Raw genomic sequence first — 14,713 nt, forward strand, 5'->3', positions numbered from 1 at the left:
AGCATTTGCCAGTCAGACAAATTCTGAATAGGATTACCAGCTTTCCCAAACACTTGTCAATTTCAACAATAACATGTTGTTAACTTGTGAGCTGATGTACGTATCTTGTGTGTTGTGAGGTCAAATCGACTTAATACATTTGTGTGTTTGGGTATGTGTGTGCACAGGAGTGGCAGAAGGAAGAAATCTCTTTTCTTTCAATTTCAGTTATTTTATGTTGCTTTTCTGACTCTTGGGTTAATCATGACAATGAAAATGAATGATAAAATTTATATGATGGAACACATGCAATGCTATACTCATGCATACACAGTGTTAAACCAAGGGACCATGGTATCACAGCACGGTATGATAACCACTCTATACCATGGAAGGAAAAATATTCACCTGGCTAAGTAAGCCATCCCCTTGCTGCCTATTGCCCTTCTTAAGAGGGAGGTGGAGTTTGGCGAAGGTCGCCGTGGAAAGTGCTTAAATTTAACATGGGCTTTTTTGCATTTTGTTGAATATAACGTTTTAGGACAAAAATTTGCCGGAAAACACACAGTAGATGTGAACTTACTTTATGAAACTTTGAGTACATGACACATTTATGAAATTTCAGTTCGATAAATGTGCACAAATTCCATTATTTTTTTTCAATTTCCCATAAGGAAATACGTAAATATGCACAGAATGGTAATACGATTTGTGGGTAGCACCAACGAAAATGGCCATTATGATGCATACTAACGTAATGCTCAATCCTTTTACGACTAAGCTGGGGAGGGCTTTTCTTTCAAAAGTCACTTGCACAGCCAAAAATGATTGTTTAAAAATGTCATGTATTATCGACGGCGAAAGATACGGCCGCTTCAGCCGAATTTCATTCATCATAGTTCGCCGCTTGGCCATTAGATGTCTCTGTTCGAATTGCCTCAGGCTGACGGTGAGAGCTAGTTCGCGCGGGTGTTTGAATCCTCTGCACAGCTGGGTTCCGTCCCCTCGTCAGAAGGTCCCGTAGCTGTCACAGCTTGATTTATTGCCTCTTTCCCAGGCAAGAAAGCAGGAAGGCCATGAGTTTGTGTATGTCTGAGTGTAGAGAAGCAGAGCATATTTACCGTGAATTGGAACCAGTGACACAGTAACTTTATCTCGACCCCTACCGCGAAGGACGTATGTAGGGGGTCCAGGTGTCCCAACCTTCCCCCGAAAGACTTACCAAGTACAAAAATTAAATAATGAAAATAATGAGATCACAAAATAACTTGAATTAAGTAATGAAAATAAGGTTGTTGTTTAATCGCAAATTGTTTATTTCCACAAAAATATTGGTAAGCAATACGACTTTGAATGACAGTACCAAAGAAGATTTATGCAAGAATTATTACTACTTATAATAACATGCAAAATATTACCAGGAATTTTACTTTCGTCAACTGAAAGTAACATCATTTTTTCATACTCAATAAATATTATATTCTTTATCTATTTGACATTAATTTCCTCGCCAGGGCAGTTTCTATTTTTTACAAATTTTGCCAACCTTAACTACGTGATGTAGTCACAAACTCATCCAAACTTCAACACATTGACCAATTTTCCCTACACAGGTATACATTCCATTATAGACTAGGTGTTGTGTCAACTAAGCAAGCTGATTTACAGGTTACTTCTGAAGTACAAAAATATCTTGCCAGCTGGGGGAGGGCAGCGTGCATACTTTCTGTCGCCTATGAGTCTGTTTCTTGATTTTCAAGGATTTACCTGGAAGAAAAGCCAGTTTCTGTAAAAGTTTCAGAGAACCATATTGCTGCCCAAACTTCGTTGGAGTAAGAAAAGGACTATAGAAGAGGAATGTAGATTTTTCAAGTGAAATGCTTACTTTTGTTGTGAAGTGAATACTGAAAAGCGTAGAAATTGTGTACCCTGATAAAGTAAATTCATTCAGAAGTATTTCTTTATAACGAAATAAATTTGCCATAATCTGTGGCGGAGTGGTTAGCACAACCCGTTGCGACACCAGAGGTTGCGGGTTCGAATCCTGGCCTGAGCATGGGTTTTCTTCATCAATTTCATCATATCATTACTCATCCTCATCGTCGCCATTAGGCAAACGTGGCAGAAAAGCAACGCTAATAAAAAAATCAGAAATACAGTTGAGGAGAGGATTTATGACTTAGTCAATGAACAATTGAAAGCGAAAATTGTTCGTGTTGTTGCCTTTTCGCTCACAATATGCGAAATTACGGACGTCTGTGAGCTAGCTCGGTTAGCTCCCTTCATTCGTGGATGCGATTCTTATCTTGATATGACAGTAAAACTTCTTGAATGATTCCTCCCCGTGACACAAGAGTTGATATTTTGAAGGAAGTGGAGGCCATTTTGCAAATTACAGTCTTTCGTTATATTAAAACTTTTTAATAAAGTTATAATTTGTCCTTCCCAACTTCTCAGGAATACCAGGAATGACAGGAATATTTGTCCACAGTAAAAATACTACGTGATGAAGTTGGAAACAGGTTTCAAGACTTCAGAGGGTGCGAAGGGCAATAATCTCTGCTCCCTTTTCTTTTGATGATGCGTGTGCAAGTCCTGACTTCGAATGGAACTTATTTAATTGCAGTGCAACTCGTAAAGGTGGGCTATCCTTGATTTTTCTTATATCTCCAATAGCAATATCCTCGAATAAGCTATTTTGCTGTAGAAATTTTATTAATTTTGGTTGCACTTGCCTTGGTGAAAAGTTGTTTTCCATAATTAAGATTAATGAAACAGCCGAATGATCAAGAATGACTGACAAAACATTTGTTGTCTGCATTAAGAGTTTCATGCTAACAAAAAAACTTATTGCAGACTTTTGAGAAGCTTGTTAAAAAAAACAGTGAAATCTGTGCGAAACGAAACTATAATTGCAACAAACAGTTACAATTGTAACCAATTTATACTCGAAAGTAACATGTAAAATACTATAACCATGAAAAAATATGGGGGGAGGTCTATATAATTTACATATCGATGCTGCAATAATAATCACTGGAATCCCCCCCCCCCTCGGCCCCATTGGGTCGAACCACTTAGTTCTGGATTTTAAGGTGTTGGCGTTCTAGATGTGTGGCCCGGATAGTTTTGACATTATCGTTATGCGGCCCTACTCACGAATTGAGTTTGACATTGCTGGTCTATAGGACCTGTTGAGGAGATATATGTGTGTGTGTGTGTGTGTCATAGAACATCACTACTTCCAAACAAACTTGATGTGGCTCTAACAGAAACATCTGTTTTTGGAGTGGAATGATTACGAAAAGGTTTACACTGGCCTCCCCGATGGTGCAGTGGTAGCGTCGTCGCCTTGTAATCAAGGGGTTCAAGGTTCGATACCCGGTGGAGGGACATAGTGGTTCGGATTCAACTTTAAACTGTAGGTCCAGTCCCGCTTAGCCTTACTGTGCATAAAGTGCACTTAAAACACTAAATCAATCAACCAACAAAAAGGTTTACTGTTTCTTTGCAAATCTTTAATTAATGTAAAATTTAGTATAAAAACATAATTTTTGCTGACTTTCTAACTTGAGATTTAAAGACAAATTATTACTTCGAATTCTTCATTAACAATAACAAAAGTGATATAAAATATTGGATAAAATTCTTGCCTTCGCTGAGAATCAAATTAGAGATGTACAGGTTAGGAAAGTGGAGGGAGAATTTCCTGGCGTCTTCCCCTTCAATGTGAACGGTGCCTCCTACGTTCTATATTCCATTCAAAATTTCTTCTTAGTTTCAGATATATTTTGCATCCCCTATAGCATAATGGTAAAGGTGACCCTTGTAATTTAAAATGTCCCGAGTTTGGTATCCGGTGGACGCCTAATAGTTAGTTCAATCCCACTATACATATAAATCCAGTCCCGATTAGTCTATGTGTATATAAAGTAGACTTAAAACAGAAACTCAAGATACTCAAACGATTATCATAAGGTTGGCGGCGGTTGGTGCAATGAGAGAGCCCCCTCTGCTCAATCAAAATTGTGAAACATAAACTTTTCAGTCAGTAAAACCATCGTGGTACGAACATTAAAATTTTTGTTTCAATTACATATTCGACGTCGATCTTGTTCACCAGATTACCAATTGTGATAACTTTTCTCTGCTTTAAAAACTACACAAGGAAACAAGTTGAAAACGTGAATTGGACAAGGTTTCTTCTCTAGAACTGATTTTTAAAAGACCATGTCTTAGAGATGATCTGAAGGATATTCTATTCTTAAAACGCCAATCAGAATAAGGGATCAGCACTTATGTATATTTTCTCCCGCAGGCACGTGACCGGGGGGGGGGGTGAGGCTGAAGACCGTTCCGAAATCCTACAAATATGTAATTAAAATAGGGTATAGCGGTGATTAATGTTACTTACATTAAACATCTTGTACAATAACTTGTAATATACTGAGAAATTCATCTTCAGGGGTTCTATTCCCCACTTTTTCGCCCTTAGATGGCAGCTGCTGATAAGGGATGAGCCTTCCCCCGCGAAATAAAATTCTGGCTACGGGCCTGCTGTTCTGCATTGTGACTGTATGGTCCGATGCATCATGCTTTGAGTTCCGTCTACGGGACGCGCGCAGGTTCGAGTCTCTTAGGGGAAACGTATCAACTTTTCTCCTGAGATTTCGGCCCGTGCATAGGACCGGTTGCCACCCACCATCGTGAGGAGATTGGGAAGCTATGAATGAGTCACGGAAACCTACAACAAAGATTAGGGGTTCGTCGTGCTGACCGCACATAACTGGTTGGACTGGAAGTGAGGCCGGCAGTCGGTAGGTGGGCTCTGGCCCTCAGGGGCTGTAGCACCACGGGTTTACTTACGTATATTGGCGTAGCCATGTGTGGGTCCACAGAGGCTCGGCCTCTCCTCGAAATTCTGTCACTTTATTTTGACCAATTCACTGCGATATTTTTAAGAGTACTTTGTAACACGTATAGTGCTGATCTTGAAGATCATACTATAATTAGTTGGACTGAAATTTCACTTGGGAAGCAATCAATTAACATTGGGAAAAATCACAATAGGAGAGATCAACTAATGTGATGCAGGAACTGGTCATATGTTTCCACAGGAGATTCCCATCACCACTGAGAGTTTGTCCCCACCCTTGGCCGATTAGCCGGCCCCGTGGCGGAGTACTTATCTCATTTCGTTACGACGCCAGTGGTCCCGGGTTCGAATCCGGTCTGGGCATACGTGTCCTTCGTGAGCGTCTCTTCATCGATTACATCATATCATCATTAGCCAAGTGTGGCAGAAAGGCGAAGTAAAATAAACAAAATCAATCAACCTTGGCCGATTAAAGCTGCTGTGAACTCCAACGATGAGAACTGTGCAAAGGGACTTAAGTCAGATCATAACAAAGAAAACTACTTCATCAAAGTGTATGTTCAATATTAAACTATCGTTTCCTGACATCTTTTTTACTACTGTACATTTTGTTACATTGTTTTGTCCGTATTTCTCCTTTTCAGTTTTTCCATATGTTATTACGCATGTCCACGTTTCCCATTTTTAAATTCCAGGTAGTTTCGCTCCTGCCCATCTCTAATAGGGACTCGATTCGTTAATAGTTGAAATAATAATTGTTACTAATTCTTGCCTTACTATTATCATTATTATTATATATCGATTTTGTATAAAAAAACACCCCCTTCAAAAAAATACTTTCTTTCAACTGATATTCTCTACCTCCTTCTTTACTCTCAATTGATAATTCCAACCTCAACAAGAAAATTGAACAAAATTATAGTAGCCACTGTAATCAACCAAATTTATTCAATCAAAACTTCAGTGATGAAGGTTCTGTCTCTGGAGCCTGCCACTTCTCGCTCCATGCAAGAGTCAGCCAGCAAGCAGTGAAATGCGAATTGCTTTGCCAGTGGAGAAATTTTAGCCTCCGAAACCAGAATGAAAAGAAACAGGTGGGTGTCCTTTTCCTGGAAACCTCACTGCGGGAGTCACGCGGAGGGGAGGGGGTGGTGAAGGGAGGAAGGTTCTCTTCCTAGTCCTCTGATATGTCGCTAGGTGTCTCTATATCGTATCGGGCCAGGAAACTACTTTCATGCCAACCTCCAGGCCACTCTTAAGTTTCGAAGATCTAAATGAAAATTGTAATATTATAATTTTATTTTATAATGTTCAATCTTATCATAATATTGATGCAAATTTTGAAATTTTCAACTGAAAAAAATAAACTGCAAATAGAAATGAAGTAAGTCTTGAAGCTTTCCTGGCAAGGAATGATGAAAAGATTGTCTTGGGCTATTGACCAGGTGAGTTGAGAAAAGGATTGCAAGTTTTTGAGAGCTTATACATTTTCTATAGAAAATTATAATGTTGCAATTACATTATAATGTTAATAAAATTTAAAATGTTCTTGAAACTTGCTCCCACCTTGAACTTCTGTTAATTGTACAGCCAACAGCAAAGATAATAGTAATCGAGCTGTTTATCGCTATTTTCATTATACAGGGTTAGTCAAAAGTATCGGGACAGGCCAGTAATAACGAGATGCGTGGACGGAGCAAAATCACATGTTGCAAGTGGGTATTGGTGCGGAAACTGCATTGAATAGGGGTGTGGCCATCATGGCAGCCATCTTGGATTCCGCCATATTGGATATCACACAATATTTTCAAATGGAAAGGGGTATGTATGAAACATCAATTTAGGCTAGAATCGTCCCACAAACGACAATCCGAACTCAGTTTGGACCTATCGCCATTCGTGGAAGAGATAGGGTGTGCTACGTTTGACTGCAAAAAATGAGATTGGTCTGAAATTATTGTTTACTGTATTCCTGTGGGTAACTGTACACTGGAAATTACAGAGAGCATGAACAAGAAAACATGACATTGAGTTACAGAATGCATCAAAGCAAGTGCTCAAACTGCTTCCCGTCGACTGTTGCCTAAATTGATGTGTCATACATACCCCTTTCCATTTGAAAATATTGTGTGATATCCAATATGGCGGAATCCAAGATGGCTGCCATGATGACCACACCCCCATTCATTGCAGTTTCCACACCAATATTAATTTGCAACATGTGATTGTCCTCCGTCCAAACGTTTCTCTCAGACAAATCTAATTTTTTGCAGTCAAACGTAGCACACCCTATCTCTTCCACGAATGGCGATAGGTCCAAACTGAGTTCGGATTGTCGTTTGTGGGACGATTCTAGCCTAAATTGATGTGTCATACATACCCCTTTCCATTTGAAAATATTGTGTGATATCCAATATGGCGGAATCCAAGATGGCCACACCCCTATTCAATGCAGTTTCCGCACCAATACCCACTTGCAACATGTGATTTTGCTCCGTCCACGCATCTCGTTATTACTGGCCTGTCCCGATACTTTTGACTAACCCTGTATACACACCACATCCTGTGTTGTTTAAAGGAATTGAATTCTGTTGATTTGAAGCAAGTGTTGACCTACCTCTGCTTATGGACTTTCGGATTTCAATTCATTATTGTTTTGGTGTGGAAATTAAACAGAATAAAAATAGTGATTGAATTTGCCTACTTTTTCTTTTGTTGTCAGGTGTACGAGTACCATGTATGTTTCGAGCTGTTTTGAAACAAGTTTTGAGCACAAAAATACGTAAAACGTAAATTGTCAATCTGGCGTGCCTGCTAATAAACGGCATATGCACAGCTGTCGTTTTACAGTATCGACGATTGTGACCAACAGCAGCTAGTGATTCTGAATTAGGTGAAGGTCTGGTAGAAATAAATTTGGGTAATATAGAAAATTAGATCAGTTAACTATAGTGTGTTGCTGAGGTTTTGGAAAGATGAGCCAAAAACAATGGAGGAGGTAGAGTTAGCATACGAGGAAAACCACTTTCGTAGTTTCAGATGCATAAGGTAAGAAGGCGTCGTCGAAGGAAGGGTAGTTATGTTTAATCAACAGTGTTAAGTTTCATATTTTATTGCACAGAAACTGTAACAAAAATGTTGCTTAACTAACTGTAGAATAGTTACTATAATATCAAAAATGTAGTCGTGTCCCACCCTTGATAATGGAATGATGCCCCATATGTAGAATTCTCTAACTATAAAACCCACTAAAACCATTTTCTTATAAGTACTATGTGTAACTATTGATCTAATTTTTTATCTTCATACTAGCCCTTCACCTAATTCAGAACCACCAGCCGCCGCTGATCGTGACCAGACTCCCCCTCAGGCACGATTTTGATGACGAAAGGTATCAGCCAATCACATTAAAAAGTTTAGAGCCTATCAGAAGCAGCATCCTGCATACTACTGGAAGTAGTTTGCCTTGACCAAATGTGGCAGGACTGTACATGTGATACACTCTGATGTATGGGTTTTTCATTAAAGGAGACCTCTTGTTTTATACAGTCTTCGATAATCAATTCCTCAGTGTATAGATTTGTTTGCTCACAAACATAATCTGAAAATATAATTTGTTTTGAATATGTCTACTACAGATATTATGTCCAAACTAGTCTAAATGTCATGTTTTACACGAACATAATGTGTTTGAAGTTGATGGTTATGTGCCCAATCCTGAGGAAGAGTTTGGTTTCCTAGGGTATTTTTAACATTTAACTGGAAAGGTGTGTTCTCTATAATGTATTCATCTCGACAAATGTGGTGAAATGGACAATTGCTGGTAATATTAACTATGTCATTGTCTCAAATTAAAAAAAAAACAGCATACAGTTAAATGTTCATGTGAATTAATTTTCTGTTAACTAGTTTTTGTATAGCTTAAGTCTTCATGGGAACGCCAGTTCGGTATCTTTGACACAGCTACAGAGGATACCGACAGGACACATTGTCTGGTTTCGAGCCAGCACCTGTTTTTCTGAGAAGCACTGTTGCCTCTTTTACCTACAGTGTTTAGACATCCAACACGAACTTCGAGGATGTAACACTTCCAAGATTTCCACATTGTGTACATAAAAAAATAGCACAGCACAATAACACAAGCTAGTAAAGATAACGCAACAGCAACCTCATGTTCAGAAATCTCTAAAGAAACTGAATTGGTAACATCTCATTTACTCCATGTGAACTTGACAAAAGCTGTCAGTTTTTGGACAGATGCCGTTGGTGGGAAAGTTTTGAGAGGAGGATTTACTTGGCACCACGTCAACTTGACATGTGGTTGTTAGAGGGAAACTTATCTTTCGGAACTTTCTTTGAAGTAAAATGGCATTCTGATGAGGACTGAAACTATAATAGGAAGTAGGCATACCTAGATACCTCCTCAATACATTCACAGAGGGTGGATAATGGTATTTTCTTGGCTGTTGTCTGACTGAACGTGTTATCTACATAACACCAAGCTCCTATACTGAATGAAAAAGCTTTCTTTTCAAAATTGCTTTTCATTGATCATGATATCAAATGAAATATGGACATTGGAGTATACTCAGTTTGTAGTTTTTAAAAATGTACATATTATGCCAGGGTTTAAAACCTAAAATTTTAATATGTTTTAAGTTCACCAATCGGGGATGAACTTACAATGTAAAGTGGGATGCAAAGAACCACTACACAATGTGTGCCTCCACGGGAAATCTGGCTTCTCTGGTGGAGTGGTTATCATATCGTGCTACGAACCCATGGGTCCTAGGTTTCATTGCTGGATAAAACACAGATATCTGCTTGTCACATCATATGCTTTATTAGTCTATTTATCATCATCGTTGCAATTAATCAGATCTGTTGACGTAAAATGACCACAACAGAAAATTTGGAAAGAATTTGGATTATTGAAAGCAGATGATGCAACCAAGTCTTGAACCTCCGTATGCAGGGATGTCAGAATGGGCCAGCGAAGATGAGAATGAGTGATGATATGACGAAATTGATGAATGTCGCAATTAGCCAAGAGTGGTACAAAAGCTAAGTAAAACTAAGTAAAATAAACCAAATAAGTAAAACACACCCTTAAAAGTAAAAAAGAAGGGCCAGGAAGAGACACTCGCAAAGAATGCCCAGACTGGGATTCGAACCCGGACTCATAGCGCACTGTGCTTACCATGGAGGTCGGCTGCAGGGAAATGAGATAGGTCTACTATTTGAAGTTTAAAAAACTCTAAAAAGGACTAAAACGTTGTATTGTGTGATAATACTTTGAATACAAAATTTGAACACACTAAATTAATTTTAGAAAGAGACTGACATTTGCATTTTTCATTAATACTTTCTTTCACTCATGAAGAAAAAAATTCTTGTGATATTAGCATGATTACTTACAAAATGCAAGATTAGATTAGATTAGATTTATTTCATCATTGAATCACATGTTTGCATTTACATGCTGTTATGTTGGACATGTCAATTTGTGTTCACATTACAATATACTAAAACAATGAAAAACGATAATATAACATTGTGAGTTGATACAATGAAATGATACCTTAGCGGCTGGCAGATGTGTGCTTGTATTACTGATATAGTCTATTATATACAATAGTAACATCAGCAAGACATTTGAGGTTACAATATAAAGATAATCTGGAATGGATTAAAAGATTAGATGAAATATTATGAGATAATATAGAGGTAAGACTTATAACAAATGACAACAGATATGAGATGTGAGATGGCATCCAGCCTATTGTCGGTCTATCGTCTATGTTGGAACTATTGATTATATTTTCAATTGCAATTTTGTGGATGAAATCCATGAACCTCCAATCCATCAACACACTTGTGGGTTGATATATTAGATGTTCATAAATTTCCTCATTGAGTAAAAGCAATGGTAAACAGATGATTTGATAGTAGGTTTTTGAATTTGGCTATTGGTTCAGTAGTTATGTGATTTGGTAACTTATTGTACAGGTGGAGGATGCCTGTGGATTTTGGACCCTTTTCGAATAGTGATGTGTTATGCATTGGAACTGCGAAATTTGAGTTATTCCTCGTGTTGTAGTGATGTACTTCTTTGTTATATTTGGAAAACTTGGCCAGATCCAATTTTCCATGTCATAATAAATTAAGTATATTAGGTAGGATAGTGAAAGATCAAGGATAGTAAAAGTTGTCTACCATAGTCATAGAGGTGAAGAGTGTTGGAACCTCCTTTTGCGATGAAAATAAAAAAAAATTCTACCTTAGATGATCATAAATGTATCGAATGTTTTCGGTGATTGAGTTGTTAGCCTAGAGTACCCGGGCACTTTATGGGTTTAGATATGTTGTTGCTTGTGAAAGGGGGGCTGGAAGCGTGAATTGTATTCCCCCAAAAAGCAAAATTTTCGAAAAGAACCCCACAGCTTGTCTTATTGTCACCATGTTAGCATCCCCCAGCTAACATCAAGGCTCGACCAAACACCCTCCCAGCCATATTTTCCACTTCACGCTCGAAGGGGGGGGGGGAGCCTTTGGAGGTATAGAATATATAAAATCATGTTTATCGAAATAAATTTATAGATATTTGATGGATTGGGGATGGATAAATTAATTGTTTTTTTTTTTTTCAAATAGCATACTGTTGGATAGCTGTACTATATTCTCCTTGCCGAGTTTGTGTGGCCTGACCTTTCACATCAAGGAATGTTAGAACAGTGAGCAATTTGTCCTAGTACCGTCAGCGCTAGTGTCGTGACCAAGGGGAGTGTTGGTGGGTCACACTCCGCTTTTGACCGGTATTTCTAAAAAAAGAAGAATGACAAAAACAGGAAGATATGGCAAATAACATTCTTTACAAAAATCATTTTAAGGAAATCCTCGCCACCCCACTGACCAGAGTGTAAGGCTCATGGAAACAAAATGGCTTGAAGAGAGCCTATTAGCTGCAGATCTACGTTCAACATTTTGCCAAATAGGGTACATTCCAATCCTTCCCTTATTGGCGCTTTGCTATTGGAAAACTCATAATAAACCGTACACAAACAATTATTTTTATCTGGCACGAGAGCACCCTGAAGCGCAAGGCCTCTTGCTAGTGCGCGTTCTCATTTTTGTGTTATTAGGGGGAAGGACATGCTGCTTACGGCTCGGAAGTTGAAGACCTATAAATTGCCAAAAAAAAAAAACTATACAAAGACCTAAAAATATCAAAAATGCTTTTCTCTCGTTTCAGGGATCGGTTCAAATATATTTATTTCTCTCTTTTTTTTATTTCTTTACTACAGAAAGGATGTTTAAGAGGTGATGAACTGATGATGATTCGAATTGAGAATGGGCAATAAAAACGTAGTCGAAAGAAGGTGAAGTTGCAAGAAAAAAGCCGTTAAGACCTAAAAAAAAGGACCAATAAGCCATAAAACGCCGAAAAAGGCAAACAAAGACACCTTTTTCTGGCCTACAATGACCCAAAATAAACATATATTATGTTGGCCCTCGTCTTCGGACACTACATAATACACTAATGCATTTTCTTTATTATGTACGAGCGTGTTCCCAATATCCCTCCAATAACGACGCCCGTGGCTTTCATGACAGTATGGGTCGCCAGAACAACAGCGAAAAGGATTAAGCGCGAAAGTGAAATTTTCGCGCTTAATCCGGTTTTCAATTGTGGTTTCGCGCTTAATCCGTTTCGCGGTTGTTTCTGTCGCGCTTATTCCTGTGCTCAATTTTGGTTCCGGAATTAATTTGTTTATCTATAATTCGTTTCGCGCTTATTCCTGTGCTCAATTTTGGTTCCGGAATTAATTTGTTTATCTATAATTCGTTTCGCGCTTATTCCTGTGCTCAATTTTGGTTCCGGAATTAATTTGTTTATCTATAATTCGTTTCGCGCTTAAACCTTTCGCGATTATTCCGTTCGCGCTTAATCCGTTTCGCGTTTAACCTTTCGAACTTGTTCCTTTTGCGTTTAATCCTGTGTTACATTTCATGGCTGTGTCCTTTCGCATTTAGTCCATTTCGCAGTTATTCCACCACTCCCCTCTGTGCAATCGGCAAGGGTTAATTTAACTTTTACCACAGATAAGCACTTATCTGTGCCTTTACCTTCCCCAAGACAAGTGGGAAACTGGATGGCATAGCGAACGCTGGTGACATCTGTTGGCATCTTTTGCGGCGCAAGCGCGAACTTGAAACTGGAGGAGGGAGGGCGGTAGAAAACAGATGGCAGCACAGTGCATGGGGTGGATCAGTTCTGTCATGGCGACCGAGCTGGTCTGTCAAACGGTGAGGTAAAAAAATGTGGATGCAGATTCGGGATTTCGTAACGGAACGCCTGAAGGGAGCCGCGTTGTGGATTACGGTGAGTACACGCATTGATTTATTGGCGCTCGTCTCAGAATGTCGACGCTTAACTGTCATGATGTGCTCTACTGCAGTTTCTGTGCGTTTCCCATCCTTAACAATCAACGTTATGTTCATATAAACAAATGTGAATCATTCTGCGATCATTAGCTCGAGCGATGTGCCCAAAACGAATCAACGCGAACGTTGTACCAGTGTTGCAACAGTCATATACGTTCAACACCTGTGATGACCCTTGTCGCGTCTATTGCTATCTTATTCGCATTTCCCGCAATAAATTAGCACCCAAAGCCTATTAAAAGGATTAGTTTCAACCTACAACGCTTTACTAATCCGTGAGTTTGAGAAGTGAATTTAAAAACACTGCTGTCCGTTGGTCAACACATACTGTCGCACTTTGGTTAAGTTTTTAACCTCTGCGGAAAACTTAATTGTTCTCAATTTGTCTTGGATCCACAGTGATACTAAAAGAATGTAAGAAAAACACTGGTTCCTGAATAGGGTGCCGTCACGGCAACAGCCTCACCGCGTGCTTTTCCATCTATTGATCGGCTTGGCATTACAACTAACCCTCACTTGTCTTATCGGGCTTCTTATTTCTCGCTTCCCCACTATTCTTTTCTGGACTCTGCACCTTGACTCAACTCCCTATCTTCTTTCCTAGACGCCAATCCTACTAGAAACCTCAGGCTTTACTGATTGGTTCTGTACTTGCACGTGTGTAATGCGGTATAGGGAGTCGTGTTAGATGCCGCATGCAGTCGGACAAACAGCCCAGGGCAGGAATGCCGCTGCCCCATTCCGATATTCGGCGGTTCGAGACTCGATCTTATCACACGATTTCAAAGACTTTCCACACATTCATTCAATTTCTGCTCAAACGTTTCTGTTTAGGTCAATTTGCGTCGCTTCTCTGCATACCTATGTTAGTCGCGACGATGAGGATGATCAGACTAACGAAGCATATGATAATCAAGCACACATCTGTGTTTTATCCAGCGATGGAACTTATTACTCATGAGTTCGTAGCACGATACGATAACCACTGCATGAAAGAAGCTAGATTTCCCGTGGAGGCACATTTTTTAGTGGTTTCTCGCATCCCAGTTTACTCTGCAAGTCCAGTCCCGATTAGCAGACTTAAAATTGAAGCTTTTACAGAGGCAAGCACGTGTCCATACTACACGCCAGTAACCACAGTGTGCGTATATTTGGGCTTCTGGTATACTATGGTAATGTGGCTGGTCTCATATTGTTTAGTAATTTATTATCAGAATGTTCAATGTCAATATTATTAGCCCAAGTTGTCTTAATGTAGATAGAGCAATAATTTTCCTTAAATCATATTAAAAATTAGCCCCAAATCCAGCTGTAAACATTGTTAACCCAGATAATAATAATATCATCCTACCAAATATAATATCTATTTCTCTCTCTCTCTCTCTCTCTCTCACTTACTAACTCACTCTGTAT

At 39.0% G+C, this 14,713-nt stretch overlaps 1 protein-coding gene across 3 annotated transcripts in view; it reads left to right on the forward strand.

The window, feature by feature from the left end:
- The first annotated feature begins 13,142 nt into the window (after positions 1-13,142).
- The window catches only part of LOC145985333 (transmembrane protein 117-like), a 241,652-nt gene continuing 240,081 nt past the window's right edge, over positions 13,143-14,713 (forward strand). For all 3 annotated transcript variants that reach the window (XM_083119225.1, XM_083119226.1, XM_083119227.1), the window contains exon 1: positions 13,143-13,238. The gene's annotated coding sequence lies outside the window, so the exon portion shown is untranslated. The remainder of the gene's footprint in view (positions 13,239-14,713) is intronic.

This window comes from Lepisma saccharinum, chromosome 3 (genome assembly GCF_977018435.1).
Source record: "Lepisma saccharinum chromosome 3, izLepSacc3.1, whole genome shotgun sequence".
Lineage (NCBI taxonomy): Eukaryota > Metazoa > Arthropoda > Insecta > Zygentoma > Lepismatidae > Lepisma > Lepisma saccharinum.